Below are 17,220 nucleotides of genomic sequence, written 5' to 3'. Positions count from 1 at the left end.
AAGACGGAGAACAATTTACCTTCTTGCTCTGGTCTATGTTTCTCCAGGGGAAAAGCGCTCCCAGTTCAGCCTCTGTACTCACCGAGTGCTGCAGAATGGTCACTCAGACACTCCTCCAGCAGCAGCTGCTGAGGGCTGTATGGACCCCGCCCACCAGGCAGACTTTACCTCCATGTTGGGAGGTTGAGGATGACCTCTGAGATCCTTACTAATCCTGAAGTTTTCTTCAATTCTGCTCCCTTCCCCTGTTGGAGACCGCTAGTCATATAAATTGAGAGAAGGCAGAACTTTTCCCTATCAGTTATGAAAAGAAAGGCTTGGCTTTATAAGCAGTCTGACGCATAGAAGTTTCTGACTCATTTAAGGTAAGTTTGTGAATTTCAGATAGTTCTTGAAAAGGGGGACAATGGGCCCAAATTTCAGTAACCCAAAGGCTGGACTTTACTAAGTATCTTCTCATCAAAGGCATCCTTCTTAATTTCAATTTCTAGTCTAACAAAAAGACCAAAAGTAGCACTGCTGTGGATTTTTCCTGAGCTGCTGTGTTATAATCTTCTGTGGGCACTGAGCTGCAGAGTCCAAAAGGGTCCCTGTCTTCCCACCTTGCTGCCTTTTTCATCCCTTGCCATTCCCTTCTACTCCAGTCTGAGCATCTTGTCTCCCATGAACAGCAATGAGAAACTGCACCCATGGGGGGACTTAGATAACACCTTGCTTGGATAAGTAAAGAGTCCAACAGTATAAATAGCAAATTGAAATTCTTTCATTGCGAGGGTTCAGACTGTGAAATTCCTTATTGGATAGCTGACCTGAAATATCTGTAACTATCATGCAAACAAATCTACTAACAATGGAAAGAATTCCTACACAAACTACAAATACGTAGTCATATTAAACATGGGCAAAGTAAGGTAAAGCATATACATGTGTACATTATAGGTTGGCATACTTGAAAAGTATTGTGATTAAATATATTTTGTATCTTATATGAAGGTATATGCTTTTACAACAAGATAAAAATTATGTCCATCAGAAATTTGTGAAAGTGGTTTTGAAAATACAAAAGGCTAGAAAGGATTGAAGTGGGGTCCAATAGGAAGACTGATTAGTGAGTTACAGTGTACTGTAGCCATCAAAAACTGTTAAGATTATCGTCTTTAGACAAAAAGTATTCATGATTGAGGTTCATGATTGATGATAGAATTCAAATTGCATAAGTTGTACTACATCCAGTAATTGAATTTATAAAAGTATTGTACCTATATGAATCAAGACCAGAAATACAAAGGTCAAAAGATAATCACACATTAGAATAAAGCAGAAAACATCATTCATATGTGTGTGTATCTGTATATGTGTATGTTTGTATATGTTTTTATATGTATTATTTCCTGCGATTACTGATCGATGAACCAAAAATGTTTTATTGTTTCCACCATATTCATTGACTTAAATTATTTTGACATAAAATATGCTCTGTATTATTAGGGCTTAATAAAGACAAATGAAAGATAAAAATATAGAGAGCCAAATAGAACAAACAAATATTTATCTGCTACCTATCAGATCTGAGTATTTTAATATAGGCTTGGTTCATATACTAAAAATTATGGCATTATAGATACAGCTAAAGCCCCTAGGGTTAAAAAATAGGGATCTATTTGTTTAATAATTTAATATTTTACTATAGCATCTTTTTATATTAATAACTTTCACAAAGAGAAAGGAAATACGTTTTAAATAAGTTTGGTGTCTCTGCTTAGATCATGGATCAGAAAGTAGATGCTGTGTCTCTCAGTATAGACATTTGGTGAATATCTTAAGTTACCTGACCTTTGATTTTCTTGTATATTAAATAAGGTGGAAGAGATTCAATGCATCTTAGAAGGTAACCACATAAATCAATGGTGTCTTAGAGGCCAGTGGAAGAATTTCAAAGAAAAATAGGGGTCAGCCAAGTTTTGTTATAAGTATGATAAAAGAGCTTAACAGTAAACCAGAGTCACAGCCTGGGAGAGAGAGAGAGACAGAGAGAGAGAGAGAGAGAGAGAGAGAGAGAGAGAGTTCCCCATGTCAGTTGCTTTATTGCTGTTTCATTTCAAAACACCCAATGAAAGGAGCAGGGTTCATTTGGCTCACAGCTCTAGGGAAAGTTCATCATAGTTGGAAAGCCTCAACAGCAGGACCTGGGGCAGCTCCTCCTAGTGTATATTTGTGAGAAAGCAGAGAGGTGGATGCTGGGACCCAACCCACCTTCTTTATATTTGGCCTTGGACTTTATCCCATGGAATGGTGCAAACTACATTTCGAGTAGGTCTTCTCACCTCAAACTAGTCTATGACCTTCCTACGGGTGTGCGCCAGAGGCTTGTCTCTTAGGTGTTTCTAGATCCTGTAGCGTTGACAATCAATATTTGCCATCACATTCTCTCATCTCAGAGCACAAGGGATGGAGACGTGTACTACTGAGAGCTAGAGTCTTGACTTACCTGTGCTGGTATTTCCAAGCTTGCCTACCTGTGTGTGTCTGACACCAGTAGTCTTTTCCCAGGTCTTCTGATCTCTATACTTGCTTCACAAATTCTCACGACTCAGCACATGAGCCAGCAGAGACCCCCAAACCCTTCATTGGTTGTCTGTACTTCCTGCCTTCCCAAACCAGACAGATGGCTCTCTGATTTTTTTTCCTGGAGGAAGCTCCATCAATGACTGTCCAGTCACTGGGAAGGAGATGCGAGGAGGGACCCAAATCTGATAGGCATGGTCTCCAGATTGCTCACAGGAGTAGCCATGCTTCTCCATCAGCAGAAAGGGGAAAGGCCCTAAGTGAGTTATCTGAAACTAACCCTCAGATGCCTCACAAGAACATGTTTAGAGAAGGGAAGAAGAAAAGCATGAAGTTTCTTTCAGAAAATATCAGTGGTGTCCTTAGGGTCAGGGCAATATGCCCTCTTAGTCCACTGACAAGTTCCCCCTCTACCTTCCTGAGGCTGAGGCCCTAGGTGTGATCTCCATCACTCTTCTCTGGGAATAGGTCAGGCTCCAACATTCAGAAAACCCACAAAATGAGGTAGAGACCTTCCTGTTACAGAGAATAGCCAGAATGTTCCCTTGGGTAAAGTTCTGAGGGTCAATTAATGAGTTCTGAAATGGGAGAGATTACTGTGTTGTCAAGGACTGGTGGCTCTTTCCTGGAACAGTTATCATTTGCTGTATAAATGGCCACCCCAACCTCAGTGACAGAAAGCAACATAATTACTGGGTTTGCTTCAGTGTTTCTAAGCTGTCTGGTGCTCCTGGAGGAAGTTGATTTGCTAGAGCAACTTTACTAGGATAAACCCCTAGAATCCTTAGAAGACCTTTGTCTGCCCATGAAGTTCTAGGAAATATCATCTTAGGTATCTCTGGGGACTTATAGTACCATCCTAGTTAAGGCTGGAATCACAATTTTCTACCTGGGAGGACTTAGAAATAAAAAGCATGTTAATTTTTTAACCTAACAAAATCTGGCCTTTTGACCTTGTCTTTCCTCTCACATTTTATTGTAGTTAGAAAAAAAAAATCTGATGGCTCTTTTAGTGTACTGCTTGGAACTTTCTCAGTTGGCTTGAGACCATCAAGTACCTTCTTCTGCTCTGTTATTGCAGACTACAGGGCTGCCAAACTTTCAGCCACCATAACACAAAGGGCCCTTTTACATGAAGACTCCTATAACATATTCATGATTTCCCTGAATGCCTCATTGATAGTCTTCTCAAGTCCCTTAAGATTTTCACTAATATTCTCTGGGAGGCTTTTAAGGCTGACTAGCCCCGAAGCCAATGACATATGTTTTAGAATTTTATTATGATAGCACTTGACTTCTAGGTACAAATACGTATTTCCATGTAACAACCTTAAAATTTAGTGGCTTAATGCAACAACCAGGGCTGGGGAAATGGTTCAGTTGATAAAGTGCTTGCCACTCAAGCATAAGGATCTGAGTTTGGATCTCAGAAGCTATGCTAGAAAGCCAGGCATGATGGCTAAAATCTTACACCAGAGCTGGCAGGCATAGGCGGGTCATGGGCTAGAATGTAGGATCTTGTCTCAAAAAATAAGGTGGCTGAGACCTAAGGAATAACACATGAGGGTGTCCTGTGGCTTTTACATACATATATACATACACACATATGTATCATCACATACATGTGTACTCACATAAACACACACATACACAGAGTAGGGACAGCCCTTTGTTATTCTCATCTGTCTGTGTTTTAGATAGAACTCAGATAGTTCAACTCATCATCTCTGGGGCTACCCTGAAGCTGGAGCTCCCACGTCAAGAAGGTTCATCCCCATGCTGAATTTGGTTGCTTCCACTACCCTATGAACCTTTCCATGTAGTAGTATGCTGGACTTGTACGGTGCATGAAGGTTGCCAATAGAGAAAAAGCAGCCTAAGAGAAAACAGAGCTCATTAGCAAGGGTTACTGCAATAAGCAGACAAGCACATCCCCTGTTCACCGAGCCAGCGCTCAGTCTACCCTACACACTCACTGGGAGGATGTGAGGATGGCCATGCTTGCTCTATGTGAGGATGAATGCCTCAGCTCCCCTTGCCCCCCTTTGTACTCCCACCTCCCATTCATCACTTTGTCCTGTTTCCCTCCTACTCAATTCCTTTGCTTGGAGCTGTGTGTCACCCACTAGTTCCAGCTTTCCTCATGACTCATTGTTCCTTCCACAAGGCAGAAAAATGCAGGTGCTTCATAGCAGACTAATAGCTTATAGCTGGGCTGCCTGGCCTTCACTCCAAGATCCCCCTACATACTAGGTGTGTGTGGTTCCAAATGATTTACTTTGGTCTTTCCACTAACCTAGTCTTTTCACTTACAAAATAGTTTATCGTCATAATAATATCTACTACAGAGTGAATTTTGATGCCCTCCAAAATGCATATGTCCAAAGCTAATCCCCAAGATGATGGTGTAAGGAGATGGGGTCTTTGTGAACTCAGCAGATATCAAGGGCTCTGACCCTTGGGATAGAATTATTGAAGGTTAAAGACTCCGCTTCTGTCAAGGGAAGACACACGGAATGTACTATTGAGACGAGTCATTTTTTGAAAGTTTCAGGCCTGCCTGGATTATAGAATGATACCCTGTCTCAAATACAAAACAACAAAAACAAAACAGAAAAAAGAAATATAGAAATGTAGTTGGGTAAAATTCTAAGGTGGTCTGCCAAATAAATCCCTATTCCCACGGTCTACAGAAACTTGGACAAGGAGCTGAACCAGTTTGAATCTTGTGCTTAAGTTAAAAAGCACAGCTGAAGGGAGAACACCTTGGTAGGACCAAGAATCTTGTGAGTCCTTTAAATTAGGGGATAAAGATCAGAGAAGAAAAGGGCAGAGATCTGACGTGTGACAGAGGATAAGCAGAGAGCAATGAGACATTGGTGATACGGGTGATGTGGATGGTGGAAGCTGTGTAGATACAATTGTTTTAAGGAGCCGAGGAGAGTTGTTAGCCAGCATTAATAAAGAAATGAAGATCTTGGCCTTATGCCCACAAAGACCAGAGTTGTGAGCTGAAAGTGAATTCCTAGCTGCAGGTGACCATGCAAGGTGAATCAGGTGAAAAAGCCCAGGTTGTGCTGTGCCTGGCTTCCTATCTAAAGACCACACCCTCCTCCCTCCACACACATGAGGAAAAGTGGGGGTGGGAGTGGGGAGATCGTAAGGGAAGGCAGTTGAGCATATCCCACCCAGAGGCAGAGTAGAGCACGCATGCTCACCTGTTCACTCTGGTGCTTACACCCAGCTCTGTCTCTCCATTTTTATACAGATTCCCCACTTGATCCCACAAGTCCCATTTTCATGTCTGAATGCAAAAGGCACTTACTTTATCTCTCAGTACTCCACACACCCCCTGCCCTCCATAGTCCTTAACAGTCCCAAGACTTCAGAATCCAAAGTGTCCTCTGAGGCTCGTGACACACTCTTAGCTCTGAGACCCTATGAACTGAAAACAAACACGTTGCATACTTCAGATATTGAATGGCCCCAAACAAACAGTCTCATTCCGTGAGAGAGGAACCAGAGAGGACCAAGGAAAGATCAGTCCAGAGCAACACCAATTCCCAGCAGGGTAAACATCAGATCCTGCGGCTTCTTGTCTAACATATAGGGCTTGTGATGGAATAACCTGAGAACCAGTGGCTTTGAACAATTCCATCCTTCAGACCCGGTCACACACACCAGACTGTTCCCTTGAACCCTTTCCTCCTCTTTCTCTCTCTGTGTCTTTTCACATTTCCCCTTTTAAGGATAGTCATTGAATAAAGGGGCCACCTGGATGGATAATGTAGGACATTCACAGACTAGAAACCTTATCAATCTCTTCGAACACCCTTTTTCAAGTAAGCTTACAACCACAGGATCCAGGTATTTGGATGTGAAAATATCTTTTTTCCTGTTCTGGACACCCAGCCTTCTGCTTTGTGTATGGTAAGCCCTAGCCCCCATGTTTTTGACACTGTACTACCTTGGTCTCAGGCTGACTTGGAACTTGAGACCTTCCTTCCCTAGCTTCCTTAGTGATGGAAATATAACTAAAAAGAGATTACCCCCACCCCCTTAACACTTTTTTCTGGTGAAGAGGAAACTGCAGGATGAATAGGCCAATGTAGGTTTTTCAAATTTATGTCCAATAGATTTCTGACTATCATATCCGTTCTGCCTGGTCACCTCACAGCACTTAGCATAACATTTGGTAGAAACTAGTGCTGAATAAACACTCGTTAATTAATTGAAATTCTAAATTAGTCAAGACTAAACTTGTGCTATGCTCAGAAAAAGATTGAACACTGAAGGAAAAATGATCACTTCTGTGAGTTCTTTCAGTCTGTCTAAAGAGGCATGAGTTGATGAATGTTTCCGTTCTTGATTAAAATGATTAAGGGTCCTTATGAAACTGTAGCCTTGGAAGCTTTCCAAAGAGAGGCTTCCTCAAAAGGATTAGAAAGGAAGAAACAGAAGAGGCAACTTTCCCTTGCCTAGTGTAGTTGCAAGCAAACTCACTGAGTTAAAGTCCATCTCTGTAACTTGCCAGTCAAATGGCCCTAGAAAGTCATGTCAGCTTTTTGGTGGTGAATACAATCATATGTTTATCTTGTTTTATTTTCAAAGACAAAGAGATGACAGTAACAATAGTGCCACATGAGTGGAAAAGGCTCTTCCAATTGTTTTGTAGATATTAAATTATTCATACCTCAAAACTATGAGGGAGGTATTATTGTTGACCCCATTTCCTAGAGCTGAGACCAAGTATCATTGTATAGTATTAAGGTTTGAACTCAAGATCTGTGGCTCCAGACATACCTTCTTAGCCTCTGCACTCTATTAATTATATTGCTTAGGACTTCCCTAGGGTAATAAGACACAGTAAGTGATAGAGAATAGGGACTTACAAAGAGGAATTAGGTTTGCTGCAACTGCTGACACTAAATGTTGTCCATGTAGACTGTGTAAGGCATTGGATTTGACTTTAGCAAAGCCAGGAAGAAAAGACATGGAGCAAGAACAAGATCATGCTAGAACAAGTAAGGAATACAATGGGACCAGCCTGATCCTCACAGCCTCCTTCCTTATGATGAGAGTTACCTGCAGTATCACTTCACTCTGGAACCACATCTGTATCCAGCCTAGGTTGAAGAAAGCGAAGAAAGAAATGAAGATACCACTGTAGCATCCAGGGAAGGGACTCCTGGGAAATGCAGTCAAGCTCAGCTGGGTGGCCACAGTGTAGTCTTTCCATGACCTGAAGTAGGCAGAAGAATCATGAGACTATTAGTTATATGTTGGGTCTTGATAAAGGTTGGGTCTTCACTTTCCTTCTGTGCTTATTGGATGAGTGGTAGATGAGTGTGCACATCTGGAAATGTGATATCAATAAGTTTTGGAAGATCAGCTCAGCAGGAAATCTAGGCTCCTCATAATTTCTCCCCATTTCCCCCTCCCCTCAACATCCCCCCTCCCAATACTTCAAGTATGTAGAGGATACTTTGAGACAAGCCTTGTAGAAACACATCCTCCTTCACCCCCATAGGATTGCCATTACCTTGCCCCCTTCTAGCCAGAAATCAAAAGATACCTCCGCTGGGTAAGGGCTGCCACAGACCAGTAAAACTGGGGATTAGATGGTCAGGAGGTTAATCCTTGCCTGTTCCTCCTCTCGGAGGGCAGTAGAAAATGATGATTGGAGCTTGCATGATCTGCTGATTAGCATTTCCATGCAATTAGGACCTGACAACATCCTGGTTGCTCCTATCTGATTAAAAAAAAATGTTGGAGATTAGTCTTCAAAGGGCTGAGTTACATCCTGGGGAATCAACTATAGTGCAAAGGGGCAGCTGAGAGATGGAGGGACTTAATGCAGTGGAATGGGAAGAGTGGCTATGGCGGTGTGCTGGTTGTTGTCAGCCTGATACAAACCTAGCTCTAATTGAGAAGAGGGAAGGTCAGCTGAGAAAATGCCTCCATACTACTGGCCTGTAAATAAGTGGATGGGACTTTTTTTGACTGACGGTTGATGTACAGCCCAGTATGAGTGATACTGCCCCTGGGTAGGTGGTCCTGGCTTGTATAATACACAACCCATGTGGAGCAAGCTGGTAGGCATTGTTCTTTTTTTTTTTTTTTATATTTTTATTACATATTTTCCTCAATTACATTTCCAATACTATCCCAAAAGTCCCCCATAGCGCCCCCCACTTCCCTACCCACCCATTCCCATTCTTTTGGCCCTGGCATTCCCCTATATTGGGGCATATAAAGTTTGCAAGTCCAATGGGCCTCTCTTTCCATTGATGGCTGACTAGGCCATCTTTCGATACATATGCAGCTAGAGACAAGAGCTCCGGGGTTCTAGTTAGTACATCATGTTGTTCCAACAATAGGGTTGCAGATCCCTTTAGCTCCTTGGGTACTTACTCTAGCTTCTCCATTGGGAGCCCTGTGATACATCCAATAGCTGACTGTGAACATCCACTCCTGTGTTTGCTAGGCCCCAGCATCGTCTCACAAGAGACAGCTATATTTGGGTCCTTTCAGCAAAATCTTGCTAGTGTATGCAATGGTGTCAGCGTTTAGAAGTTGATTATGGGATGGATCCCTGGATACGGCAGTCTCTAAATGGTCCATCCTTTCATCACCGCTACGAACTTTGTCTCTGTAACTCCTTCCCTGGGTGTTTTGTTCCCAATTCTGAGAAGGTGCACAGTGTCCACACTTTGGTCTTCATTCTTCTTGAGTTTCATGCGTTTAGCAAATTGTATCTTAAATCTTGGGTATCCTAAGTTTTGGGCTAATATCCACTTATCAGTGAATACATATTGTGTGAGTTCTTTTGTGATTGTGTTACTTCACTCAAGATGATGCCCTCCAGGTCCATCCATTTGGCTAGGAATTTCATAAATTCATTCTTTTTAATAGCTGAGTAGTACTCCATTGTGTAAATGTACCATAATTTCTGTATCCATTCCTCTGTTGAGGGACATCTGGGTTCTTTCCAGCTTCTGGCTATTATAAATAGGGCTGCTATGAACATAGTGGAACATGTGTCCTTTTTACCGGTTGGGACATCTTCTGGATATATGCCCAGGAGAGGTATTGCTGGATCCTCCGGTAGTACTATGTCCAATTTTCTGAGGAACCGCCAGACTGATTTCCAGAGTGGTTGTACAAGCTTGCAATCCCACCAACAATGGAGGAGTGTTCCTCTTTCTCCACATCCTCACCAGCAACTGCTGTCACCTGAATTTTTGATCTTAGCCATTCTGACTGGTGTGAGGTGGAATCTCAGGGTTGTTTTGATTTGCATTTCCCTGATGATTAAGGATGTTGAACATTTTTTCAGGTGTTTCTCTGCCATTCGGTATTCCTCAGGCGAGAATTCTTTGTTCAGTTCTGAGCCCCATTTTTTAATGGGGTTATTTGACTTTCTGGAGTCCACCTTCTTGAGTTCTTTATATATATTGGATATTAGTCCCTTATCTGATTTAGGATAGGTGAAGATCCTTTCCCAATCTGTTGGTGGTTTTTTTGTCTTATTGATGGTGTCTTTAGCCTTGCAGAAGCTTTGTAGTTGGCATTGTTCTTAAATGGCTTCTGCTTCCGTTCCTGTCTCCAAGTTTGAGTTCTTGGCTTGACTTACTTCAGTAATAGAGTAATAGAGTGGGACTTCAGAGTTGTAAGCTAACCCTGGGAATTGTAAACCCTTTCCTCCCCAAGTTGCTTTTGGCCATGATGCGTTATCACTGCAATAGAGACCCTAACTCAGACAGGTAAGGATGAAGGACCTTGAAACTGAGAGCCAGGTAGTTGTGAGTTTGAGACTGAGTAAAGTGGAGAGGAGCAGCAAGCATCCTGTGTGAGAGGCCCAGAACTCAGGCTGCCTTAGGAAGAATGGGTATAGTGTGAAGGTGGATCAGGTCAGCAAAGAAATACATGCACATAAGAACATCCTCGGGCTGGTGAGATGGCTCAGTGGATAAGAGCACCCGACTGCTCTTCCGAAGGTCCGAAGTTCAAATCCCAGCAACCACATGGTGGCTCACAACCACCCGTAATGAGATCTGATGCCCTCTTCTGGTGCGGCTGAAGACAGCTACAGTGTACTTACAATAAATAAATAAATCTTAAAAATAAATAAATAAATAAATAAATAAATAAAGAACATCCTCACTCCTGCAGAATAAGAAAGGGGACAGAATCCCATGTAAGTGAGTATGGTTTCTTATATATTGCACCACTTACATACTTCAAGCACACTGGAAACACCCCTCAGGTGTCTTTCTCTATCATTCTGTTCCATGTAGGCTCATGCATTTGGATACTCAGAGGTGGCACTATGCAAAGTGTGGTCTTGCTGGAGCAAACACATAACTGGGGTTGGGATTTGATTTTACATCCTCACCTCATGTCCAGTGTACTCTCTTCCTCAGGGTTGTGGTTGAAGATGTGGTCTCTCAGCTTCCTAATCCTGTTGCCCTCCCAGCCTGCTGCCATGCTTCCCCACCATGTTAGACTCTAACCCTCTGGAACTGTAAACCCAAATAAACGCTTCCATTTACAACAGTGGTTCTCAACCTGGGGGTCTCGCCCCCGCCCCCCAGTATCCTGCATATCAGATGTTTACATTAAGATTCATAATGGTAACAAAATTATAATTAAAAAGTAGCAATGAAAATAACTTCATGGTTGGGGTTATCACAACACGAGGAACTGTTATTAAAGGGTCACAGCATTCGGAGGGTTGAGACTACATAAATTACCTCAATCATGGTATTTTATCACAGCCAAGGAAAGTAGCTAACAGTCATCTCAGAAGTGCTAAAGTTGTTTCAGAGCAGTTGGGTGACTCTAAACCTCTGTTCTAGCAGAAGCTGAGATTTTTTAACCCCGGCCTGTCCAGTCGCAAAGCCCTTACTCTCTTTCACCTAAAAGGACTGTAGAATGGCTGGAATTTTAAACTTTGGAGCCTTTGAATGTTGTTTTTAGCTTTGAACATCTATGAGATTTTGGAGAATTTGGTATTAAACAAAATGTTTTCAAATGTTTAACTGAGTTTCTTAGGATCTTTGAGAGACTGGGATGTTTCTTTAGAAATGAAGCAATGCTTGGGGGCTGACTCATTATAGCTTTTCCTCTTGGAGGTTTTCAATCTCAGATTCAAAGCAAAATGTTAACAATAAACCGGCTTTCTAGAAATCAATCTCGGTTGCCCTTTTTGTTGCTTTTAATTGAGCCACTTTGCAATTACTCTGTGTTTTTGGCACTGCCCTCTTATTTCCCTCACAGGATGATTCTGATCCTTCTTTTGAGGGGGAGAAAAGGTTTTCAACAGGTGCTTTTAGCCAAAATCACAATGAGCCAAGAAGGAAACAGCTCATGATTAGCAGAGCTCCCTGAAGCAAATATGAGGGTGGATGGCTGGGGGGGGGGGGGAATTTGTCCTTTTGTGGAGACCCACCTCAGGGTGCCAGGAGAAAATGCCAGAAATGCTTCCCCAGGGGTCTCAGTAGTACCTGGCTTTTCTATTTGTGATCTCTATTTCTTCTGTATTGCTTCCTCACTTATGCAATTTAACATTCAAGTATGAGTAAGTTATATGTTTTCTTGTCTTTGACAAAAAGTATACCCATTGAAATGTAGTTTTTGCATTTAGACATATGGACCTTGGTGTGTTGTGGTCTTGAGTCCTTAGGTGACATCCATTCATCCCACAAATGCTTATTTAATATAATTTGCCCCAAGTCCATTTGCTGGTGCTCAAGATCCAGCAACGATTAACTCTCATCTGCTCTCAGGTCCACTTGAGCACACATTTGGATCAGAGGTCTCCTTCCTCACTCTTGCCACACAGATCTCCAGAACTTTAGAGCTCATGGAGGGGTCTTGATGGAGGCCTTCTCTCAGCCAACTGATGCTCTATTTGAACTTCCAACCAGGCACACAGGAGGTATATCCCGATTGTGATGAAAAGCAACTGGAGGTTCAAAGTAGCAGAAGTCTTTGCCCAAGGTCACAGAGCCACCAGGTGGTAACACTTTTCAACTGGGCCAGGTTTTCTTGAAGCCCTTTCTGTGTCTCATCTTCTAGAGTCTCTGCTCAGGGTGGCAGATATGGACCTGCTCAAATTTCCTAGCTTTCTTTCCTTGTCAAGTAGCCAGTTTGGGGATCAGAAATGCCCCCTCTACTCCCCACCTCTCACCTCCCGTCACCTCCACTCCACTCCCTCCCCACTCCTACCCCGCTCACCCCAATCCTCACCCCTAAGCTTCCCTCATTCCCCATCTCCCATCTCCTTTCACCCTCTATCTGCTACTCCTTCCCCATCTCCACCCACTTCCACCCTCACCCTCACCCCAGAAAAGAAGATGATACCTAATAGTATGTGCTTGGGTGAAGTTAGTAGAACAAGGACTCTCCTATCTCTGCCTCCTGCCTAGCTCCTGTCCCACCCACTCCAGGGGGACCATGGTTCCCAAGCAGCTCTAATGAGAGGTGACATGGGAGAAACAGAATCTGTTAGCAAAACACCCAGCATGTCACCAAGAGCTGGTCCTTCTTAGCAGAAAGAGCTCTGTTTGCTTGCTTTTGAGATAAGATCCCACTGTAGTCCAGGCTGGCCCGGATCATACTGAGTGACTCAGATTGGCCTGGAGCTCATGGCAATCATCCAGCCTCAGAACTCCAAGTGTTAGGACACAATTGCCACCCAAGCTGGCTGTAAAAATGACCGTAAAGTCACTTCACCTGGTCCTGGCAGAAGGCTGACTTTTTGGTTTTCTTGTCCTACTCAGCATGGAAAGCATTTGATGCTCTGAGGGTATGACCACACAAGTCCACCACAGACAGCATGGCTGGGAGACAGAGACAAGACAGGACTAGGAATGTGGGAGAGGGCTTAGAAGGGGACTCATCAGTGGTGAACAGATCAGTCAAATAGGACCTGGGAGGAGGAATCAGGAAAGGTTGGAGTTTGGGGAGCACCGTTAGTTGTGCTCTCTTTCTGGTATGACAACCGCCTCTTCCATCCCTAGCCTACATCCTCTGGGTGTGTGCTGCCCTGAGCTGACAGAGAAAGTACTCTGACACAGCCTCTGACAAAGAAGCCTTGACTGTTGGCAGGCAAGATTTTCTGAAGCAGCTTCCATAGCAACCAGAGGCAATGCTGAGAAGCAGCTGAAAGGCCCTGGTTGCTTAGCAAAGGATGACTGCTTGGGAGGTGCCACCTGCCCTGAGGGGGATAAGGAGGCTGAGAATGTTACCCATTGTTCGCTTCTCATGAATGAAGAGGGGACCTTAAGGTCCTAGGCCTGCAGCCTGCCTCTTTTCCTTTTTGCATATCCCTGATTCTGTCTCACTCAGGGTGGCCACTTCATTGAACATTCTTTCTAGATCCAGCTCGCCCTGGTCTTGCTTGAGCAGTGATCTCCTTTCCTTGTCTTGGACCAAGGTCAGAGCAACCCATAGGCTCAATCTCCATGAGGAGAAGGGACCCTTCCAAGGAGCTCAATGCTGTTTGTGTGTCAGGGCCTGCAAGGGTCCTTGGTATTGGGTCTAAGGAAAGATGGAGGAGCACACAGTCTTCAGGGTGATCACACATCCTTTTCAGAGAGATTCCACACATTGGGAGTGGGAGAGCATTGCTTCAAGGGATCCATGGGCACCCCGAGTTAGGCCCAGGACAGGACTCTAGTTCCTAGGGACTAGGATGTTCTTTGTGATCTATAGACTATGTCTTTTTTGAGCTGTCTCTTTACTTGATGGCTGGAATCTGGAAAGGACATTATTGTGATGGTGTAGACAAGTGTGCCTGCCAGATGTTGATAAACCCAGGAGGTGGCAGTCAGAGAGCCCAGCCAATGACCCACCAAGAAGTATTCAGAGGCAGTGGCTCCAGTAGTTTCTCCTCCATCCCTTATCCTGCATACCTGGTTCTTAATGAGACATGTAGGGGATAACCTTGGGTGGGATGCCGAGGTCGCTTTGGTTGTGCGTTTTCTAAACTGCCTACCCTGGCTTCTCCCTCTCCATTTCATTCTTTCCTACATAACCTATTTAAATCCAGTGCTGGGAAGGTACAAGGATGGAGAGAGATGCTGGAAAAGTTACCTCACTTATGAGAGATTAGAACTATGTGTGACCCCTCCTGCATCCCTGGTAGCTCGAATAAGGAAAAACTTGGGAAATGCTGAGGAGTAGGAAGGTGAGGGAACAGAACACACAGGTGGAGGTGGGCAGAGGTGCAGTAGTCAGAGCTGGGTGTCAATGGGAACAACAGCTAGAACACCTAACATTCAAGTACTTCCCTGGGCCCAGAGGGAAGGGACACGGAATGCTGGCTTCATAGAAAGGAGGATTCGATGCTTGCAATACTCTATTTATTAAATCAGAGGAAACTCCAAGCCATGAGTAATTGCCAGGCCACAAGCAGGTTCTAGAAAACCACAGCTACCATTGGACATTCTTGTGTAGGGTACTTCTGAGCTGGGCTGGTATCTGCCTCTCCAGTCCACATGGCCCATTCTTCACTAGCATCCAGGTCCTGCTGAGGGTACAGGCAAAGTGTTTCTCCCTCAGGGCATCTTGCAGAGTTGGACAGCATTGAAGTACCTCAGGCTCCTCACAGGCAGGCTGCAGGACATCCTCCACCACTGCACACACTACTTTCATTTGCTCTTTAAAAAAAAAAAAAAGAAAGAAAAGAAAGAAAACCACTGGGAGTGAATTTAGTGGTTGTGAAATTTAAAGAGGCAAGTGCAGAGCTGGGAGGCATTTCCTTAAGCACAAAGTAATGAAGTGTCCCGCCGGCCCTAGTGGCAGAGGAAAAACCCTTCTCCAGTCCCCACGGCGAGACCCTCCCTAAGGAGCCCCTTACAGAGAGGCTGAAGGAGGCCTTTCACACAGATACTACCCATCAGTGAGGAGTACACAGCTCAGTCTGTTCATCTGTAATACAGTCTTCAGGCATCCCCTGCACATTAGCTCTTCATGTTCTTGTAGATCCAGAGAATCCACCCTAGGCAAAGGCCAGGCCTGATGCTCATAATGTGTCAATGAGTAAAAGGCATTTGTGTCTTTTGGGTGAACATCATTTTGCGGTTCTGGGAAGTACATGCAAATTGGTAGCAGTTCTGCAAATGCAGCACAAGTAGCATTGCCTGGGAAGGGGCAGGTGGCTTCTAAGAAGTTGGTAGCCTTGAAGAATATGGAGACACAGGGGCCAGGTACACATGGGAAGAGCAAAGAGGTCTTTGTTGAATGCAGAGGGTATTGTAGAAGGTAGAATGCTAAAGAGGAGACCTTTCCCTGTGAGACATGGAATTCTATCACAGACAGCCCTTAGGCCATGCTTAGAACTCTGGACTTTGCCTTTTAGAAGACAAGGGTATTGACAGATGCTCATTTTTTTTTTTTTTTTTTTGTTAGCTAGAAGAGAATCTCTCAGTGCCAAATGTATGCATTTCAGCTCCCCTTGTTGGTTACATCCTTGGGAGCCTAATATTGGAGGGTTCTTCACCAAGAGTTGGACTTTCTTGAGGCGTTGCTGTTCTTGAACATCACCCGAACTTCCTGGTACCTTTAGATGACCACTCGAGAGCAGTTCCAAGGCTCAGGACTCCATGGGGAAGCAGCTCCCGGCTCACAGCCCTTTCCCTGCAGGGTGTTGCCAGAACATCTGCTCAGGCCGGAGAGCAAGACCTCTCATTTCCACTTGTCATTCTTCTCTCTGTTGCTTCTCTTTAAAATAATAATTGTTGTTTTTCAAGGGAGACGTTATGGCCCGTGGAGCTGCGGAAATGTTGGCAGGCCTGAGTCATTAGGGCTGAGCCCTCATGCCCCCATGTCCCTGGAGACCTTAGCCCATCAGCCACAGGTGGTGACAGCCCCAGGCCTGATGTTCCAACCTCTTGGCCTGCAGAATCCTTTGTGTGTGTGTGTGTGTGTGTGTGTGTGTGTGTGTGTGTGTGTGTTTTAGACCTTCCTTTTTTTAGGGAAGAGGACCAACATCTGTCCCATATCACGTGTGTGAGATCCTCCAGACAACAGGGCCCACAGAGTTCAAGCCAGAGGTGGATAAGGAAAGAACTCGTCCTCCCTCTTTACTCTACCCAGCCACTCCTATCTGCAGTGGCCTCACCAATGAGCCATGGTAGATACTGTGCCTACTGTGTGTAACCACAGATGCCTGTAGCCTGAGGTTGGAAAAGTCTATTTGCTTTAAAATATACAAAGAGAATGTTTTTTTTCCATTAAAAGTATTGAACTAGAGGTCTGCAAAACGTCAAAAAGTCAATTAGAACTCAGCTAGTGCAGATCAGATAAATTAGTAATTTTTAAAGGTTGTTGATTTGCACAACTTCCTCTTCTCACCACTTTCCTGCCTTCTGTCTCTCCATCCTCCCTGCTTTCCCACTTATCCTTCCTCCCTCACTGCCTTTTTAGTGTGTGTGTGTGTGGGGGGGGGGGGTGGTTCTTGCAAATTGCATAGCTAGCTGCACACACATGTGTATGGAAGTCACAGATCAATATTGAAGTCACAGATCAATATTGAATTTCTTCCTAAGATGCTCTTCACCTTATATTTTGCGACAGGATCTCTCACTGAATGTGGAACTCACTGACTCAGTTATACTGAACTGGCCAGTGAGATGCAAGCATCTG

The 17,220-nt window shown here is 44.0% G+C and overlaps 1 long non-coding RNA gene and 1 other non-coding gene across 2 annotated transcripts in view; both read left to right on the top strand.

The window, feature by feature from the left end:
* LOC115032760 (uncharacterized) overlaps window positions 1-17,220 on the top strand; it is a 47,949-nt gene that overhangs the window by 9,635 nt on the left and 21,094 nt on the right. The gene's annotated exons all lie outside the window — the stretch shown is intronic.
* Window positions 8,188-8,322, top strand: LOC115032817 (U8 small nucleolar RNA). Its single transcript, XR_003838480.1, has one exon. It is a non-coding gene; the product is annotated as a U8 small nucleolar RNA (small nucleolar RNA).

This window comes from Mus caroli, unplaced genomic scaffold, assembly GCF_978045245.1.
Source record: "Mus caroli unplaced genomic scaffold, Mus_caroli_1 scaffold_14, whole genome shotgun sequence".
Taxonomy (NCBI): domain Eukaryota; kingdom Metazoa; phylum Chordata; class Mammalia; order Rodentia; family Muridae; genus Mus; species Mus caroli.
The sequence above is the reverse complement of the archived record's forward strand: the minus strand, read 5'-3'. Positions and strand labels throughout refer to the sequence as shown.